At 34.4% G+C, this 6,000-nt stretch overlaps 1 long non-coding RNA gene across 1 annotated transcript; it reads right to left on the reverse strand.

Moving 5' to 3' along the window:
• Positions 1-4,811: 4,811 nt before the first annotated feature.
• On the reverse strand, positions 4,812-5,741 carry LOC137724342 (uncharacterized). The gene is made up of 3 exons (XR_011067370.1): positions 5,389-5,741; positions 5,242-5,281; positions 4,812-5,150 (listed from the first exon to the last, which is right to left on the reverse strand). It is a non-coding gene; the product is annotated as an uncharacterized lncRNA (long non-coding RNA).
• Positions 5,742-6,000: the final 259 nt, after the last annotated feature.

A 6,000-nucleotide genomic window follows, 5' to 3' on the forward strand; every position in this document is an offset into this window, starting at 1 on the left:
CCTAACACTTATCCTATAATACTAGTTTGTGTATGGTTCAATTTTAGTAGGTTGAGTCTGCATGTCCTAACTTAATTCAACTTGCTATTCGATACCTAACCTCAAATCTAAATTACTAATTCCTATTGGATTAGGTGTTGAGTTTCTAATTATGTGTCTCGGTTCGAAACTCTCATTTTCTCTCAATTAATGTAATAGTTTTGAACTCTTCCCTCACTCCTTAATAATAGTAATTTTTTCTTTTTTTTGAAAAGGACATGATAGAATGCATGTGAGGTAAGTTTTTTTGAGGTAAGTTTTTATCTAACATTGGAAAGTTGAATCTTGTATTATGAGAAAAGTTTGGTCTATTTTCAATTAGTTTTGGAGTGCAACTTCAACTTTCTTCATGTAAGAGAAAGAAAAAAGAAACAAAGAGGCAATAATGAGTGATGGATTGCCCTGTCATTCTTAGTCAACCAACTGCGTCTCAAGTTCAAACCCTTCTCCCTTCACTAGCGTAGATTAGTAGAGTTTTGTAATATACTTCAATATTTTTCTTTCTTGTGTTTTTTGGGAATTTACATTTGGATCATTTCAGATGTTTGGTTAACTCAATTTTTTTATATTAATTTTCAATTACAGGTTGGTACTTGGTTGCTTGACTTCTAAACCCTTTTGTTAGCTCATATGAGTAATTGTGTGTGTGATGTATTCTCTTTTGTTGTGATGGATTTTGGTTTGAGATTTTAGTTGGGATTCTTGTTTCTCACTAAGTCTACTTGCTTTGCTTTATATATAAATTAGTTGTCATTTGGGATTTGAATATTTGGGTCTCACTGTTTTTCAGGAATGGTCCCCTTGTGTTCGGTTAGGTCCACTAATCTATATATATCTATATATATATATATAAGGGGAGAAGACCCAATAGGTGAAGAATTTCAAAATGCCAAAAAAATTCTTTTGCTTTCTTCACAATCAAACCTTCAAAAGTTCAAAAAACAAGGACAAATTGGTAAAAAAAAAAAAAAAAACCATAACTGAACAAAAAAAGGGTATTGGAAAAGAATAAATTTGAAAAAAAAAAAAAAAAAAAAAACAAAACAAAAGCATTATAGTTATTGAATACGAATCCGCATCGGATCCTCTTTGTGAGGTTTCCGGAGATCTGTCAATCGTATCCGTTCATTATACATCATGCAGTCATAAATCATATTAAATTTATTTATTTAAAATCAAACATAAATAATACTTGACAAAAACTGACCGCATGATGTACGATGAATATACATGATTCACGAATCCTCAAGATCCTCACAAAGAGGATCTGGAGAGGATCCTGTTGGATAGTTATCCTCTAAAATTTAGTAGTTTTGTGGTTTAAAAAGTAAAACAAAGAAAAAAGTGCATCCAGTTCCTCATATATCTTATCTATATATCTATATATAAAACTAGAACAACAAAATGGTGAAGCATTTTGAAATGCCAAAAATGCCACTCTGTTTTTTTTACAATCAAGTCCAAAAAAGAGTTTAGCCCACCTCCTCCTCTTTAGTGTAGAAAACATCGTTTGTTAAAAAAAAAGTCCAAAAAAATAGGACAAACTGGTAAAAACTTATAGGGTAAATTACATAATACCCCCTCAGGTTTGAGGTCTATTACAAGCCTATACAACATCTTTAAAACATTTCACTTTCATACCTCACGTACTATTTTATTTTAAAATAATACCTTCGTTAGATTTTCCATCCATTGGTCTGTTAAATGTTGACGTGGCTGCCACATTTGTCCTGATGTGGCTACCGGCTGCCACGTGGTAGAGTTTTGTTTTTTGATACATTAAAAATATTATAATATTAACCCTATTAAAAAGAAAAAAAAAACCAAAAAAACCCAAATCTAGATATCCTTCCCCGCAACCCCACATCCCATCCCCACCCCCTTACCCATATCTTTCTTCCCGTCCGTCCATCCCCTCCACCCCTCCATCCATCCCCTCCACCCGAGCACCCCTCAATGCGGGTCCCACCTTAACCTCTCTCTCCTTCCCTCTCTCTCCTGCCTCACCTCCCCCAACCTCCTGCCATGTTTCTCGACTTTGACGACTCCTCGGGGGGCCAACCACCCAAACCCTTCTCCTCGACCCCCAAAGCCCACCGCTTTCTCCGACTCCACTACCACTGCTGCCCACCTCCAAAACTTCTCTGTTGACTCTGACTTTTTCGACGACCTGGGCAGGACTCTCTACGGGTTTAGGGGTTAGGTTATTAGGGTTTCGAAGTGGGGATTTTGTAAATGGGTTGGTTGGTGGGTAGAATTAGGTATGGAAGTGCTTCAATGGGGATGAACCACGAGCTGAGATGTGGATTTTGTAAATGGGAGTTGCAGAGAGGTGAGGGGGAAGGAAGGGGATCTGGGTTCGAGTATTTTTTGTTTTGTTTTTTTTGTTTTTTCAATAGGGTTAATATTATAATATTTTCAATATATAAAAAATTATTATTTTTGCCACGTGGCAATCACATCAGCACAAATGTGGCAGCCATGTCAGCATTTAACAGACCAACGAATGAAAAATCTAACGGAGATATTATTTTGAAATAAAATAGTACGTGAGGTATGAAAGTGAAATGTTTTAAAAATGTTTTATGGGGTTGTAATAAACTTCAAACTTGATGGGATATTATGTAATTTACCCGAACTTATAACCGAACATTTCCTATATTGAGAGCAAGAAATAAAAATAAATAAATAAAACGGAAATTAAACCGAATACTGGTAAAACAAGTCCACGTAATTGATAACTGACGAATGTAGTATTGGTAACTGGTCTTGATTTAAAATAAAAAAAATGAAAACACAAAGAGACAGATGCGGGAAAAACACCAATAAAAAACAAAATAAAAAAAATATTGGAAACTGAGGAAAGAAACGTGGGAGAGAGACTGCTGTTTTCAAACTACTTTCAGTTTACAGGCTCTCGTGTTATTGCTAATGGAATGAAAAAAGGAAAAAAAAAAGAGAGACCTAATACGTTTAGAATAGAACTGCTATTTGGCAGTTGCAGGCTTGAAGCGTATGAAGGAAACAGTTTTGTAGAACGATAAATGAGAACGTGCATGAAAATAAAAGCAAACATGGGAGAGGAAGCAGTTTTGCGGGACATGTAAATAAAACACAAAAGAAAATAACCTCAAGAGAACAAATTGAAATTGTTGTGCTAGAGCCTGGAGGAGAAGATCAAATTGGCGAAAAACCAACAACAACTGGTCGTTCTGTAATTATGAATTACTAGCCTCTCTGCACGCACTAACGTGCGTGCGAGAGGCATTTTTGCATCACGGGCGCTACGCGCCTCAAAGATGTGTTGTTTGAGATATTCTTATATTTCTTAAGTGATTATTTTATAAATTGTGTTTGTGTCCATCACAACAATTTCTTATTATTTTCAATTTTTTATTATGTTCAATCATCTAACTTAGTCTTTTTGCACCTGCCCATTGTACCCAAAAATGAAATTTATGAATTGTACACTAACCAATCCATCTTTTTTTTTTTTTTTTTTTTTTTTTTTTTTTTTTTTGCTTGCTAATTATTATGGTGTCTTTTTTTTTTTTTTTTGTTTGGCTGATAGAATTTGATTTCAAGAAATGAGCTACGCTTGATCATTATTATGACTTTGGTAATTAAGTTACTCAGTCTAGTTAGAATTTTGTTATCTCCATCAGTACCATTTTACCCTTATATATTGTACAAAAGAAGATCAAGAGTTAGGTTCCTTAAACTCTCATATAAAAAATAAAAAAATATGCTTAATTATTTAATGTTGTATAGAAAATATGAAATGATCAATATATTTTGTAACATGAGGATTAGTGGCTGTATTAAAAGGGTGCACAACAACATTTTTTTATTATGGTGGACAAAAAGTTATTATGGGCAATATTTGGCGTCATTCGAGCAGGTTGGCAGATCATTTGTTCAATGGTTGTGTGAATGAGATAGTTGATGCAGTTAGAGGAGTGAGTACATAATTATGGGTGTGCCATTTTGGGTTGGGACTGAGATGTTCAACATTAGAGCATGGCCCAGGCTACGTAGTTCCAATTGCTTGAGTTGAAGAAAGGTTGATGAGATAATGGTGTCACCGTACAATCATCCCATCATTCCAAAGTGATAATGGTGTTATCGCATGCCATATTGTCATATTACCACATTTGTTGAATAATTTAGGAGCATATATTCCATTCAATTTGCACATATGTGAGTAATCTCTCATACATTTTTTACTATTTTTTCTTTAAAACAACAACGAAGATAAAATGGGAAAACATATACTATTTATATAAAAAAAAATATGAAAATATGACGTGTAATTTGATTTCTAAATACATATTGACAACACTTAATGTCCTTATGTCACATCCCGGCCCAGGCGGGACCACTTTCCGGGCCCGACTCCACTACCGTAGCACGATATTGTCCGCTTTGGGCTTACCATTCCCTCACGGTTTTGTTTTTGGGAACTCACGAGCAACTTCCCAGTGGGTCACCCATCATGGGATTGCTCTAGCCCCCTTCTCGCTTAACTTCGGAGTTCCGACGGAACCCGAAGCCAGTGAGCTTCCAAAAGGCCTCGTGCTAGGTAGGGATGTGAATATACATTTAAGGATCACTCCCCTGAGTGATGTGGGATGTCACACCTTAAATCAAAATGATTCAGATTCATAAGTTTTCAATCAAAGTTATAGGCTAGCTAGGGATGAACTCCTAATATATGAAGCAAAGCAAAATATGGACAACATGTACATATGTAAACATAGCGCCTGCGTGTGAAATCAAAGCCATGCTTGCCACCCATTTGCTTGCACTTGATGCTTTAGATTTTCATGGTTAATCTGCAAGCAATAATGATAAAATAAGAAGTCTAACTATAATGCACAATCCCAACTATAAAGATTGTAAGCAACTTAACCTAAATACCTTTAAGTTTGACAATTTTCTCATGGCAATACTTTTACTCCAGTTACTTGTAGAATACTGAAAGATAAATATATTTGTCAAGTTTGAGGTAACAAATTGTAACCATATTTACAAAATTAAATAATAAGAAATATTACCTTAATCTTGTACTTCAACCTTTGTACTTTGAGACGGGTGTGATGCTTGTAAAACTGACAAAAAATGCAATTTTATTTATATTTGAAAATTGAATGCAATTTGAATTTATAGTATACTTTTGTATGAAAATAAGAGAAGACTTACCGTATTTAGAAAAGTTGTTTGGCCACTGTTAATCTTTTTTCTGCACCCATAAATTGTTTTATTTTATTTTATAATTTGAGATAATTAATTTGTAGAATGATATAGAGAATGCCATTAAAAATAAATAGGTAAGAAATGGTGTTGTACCTTATTTGTTGGACTTTATTCCAAATACGTATGATCTGAGGAGTTGTTGAAGGTTTTAATTCTTCCACAGCTTTTTTCATGCACCACCTATATATTGAAGGTATATATAATGTTAGATTTCTTGTAACAAATTTGTATATAATTTAGGATACATACTGCTCATGCTTCTTCTTTTTCCACTCTTTGAGAATCAGTTGGCTTAGATCAGTAGTTTTTACTCCGACAGATATCTCCCAACCAGGTGTAAAAATAGAGACACGTCTGTTTGAGATCTTATCAATAGGTTCCTTCTTCATTTTTTGTGGGTATTCTTGTAAATATCCTAAGAATGAAAACAAATAATTTTTAAAATTACCATAACACACGTATTGACACACCCCGACCGAGATCAGGGCGTGCTGGCCGCCACGCGGAGGTGACGTAACCATGTGCACGTGCGGAAACTAATAAAATAGTAATATAAAAGTACGAATAAAAAAAAACTAATATAAAAGTACGAATAAAAAAAAACTAGCAACATAAGGTGATAAAACAAGTGCTAGCGTAAGTGAGACGCTAAGTTCAGAGCAATAAGTCTACAACAGTCCAAAAGAAAATGATACGACAACAGTA

This window comes from Pyrus communis, chromosome 2 (assembly GCF_963583255.1).
Source record: "Pyrus communis chromosome 2, drPyrComm1.1, whole genome shotgun sequence".
In the NCBI taxonomy this organism is placed as follows: Eukaryota; Viridiplantae; Streptophyta; class Magnoliopsida; order Rosales; family Rosaceae; genus Pyrus; species Pyrus communis.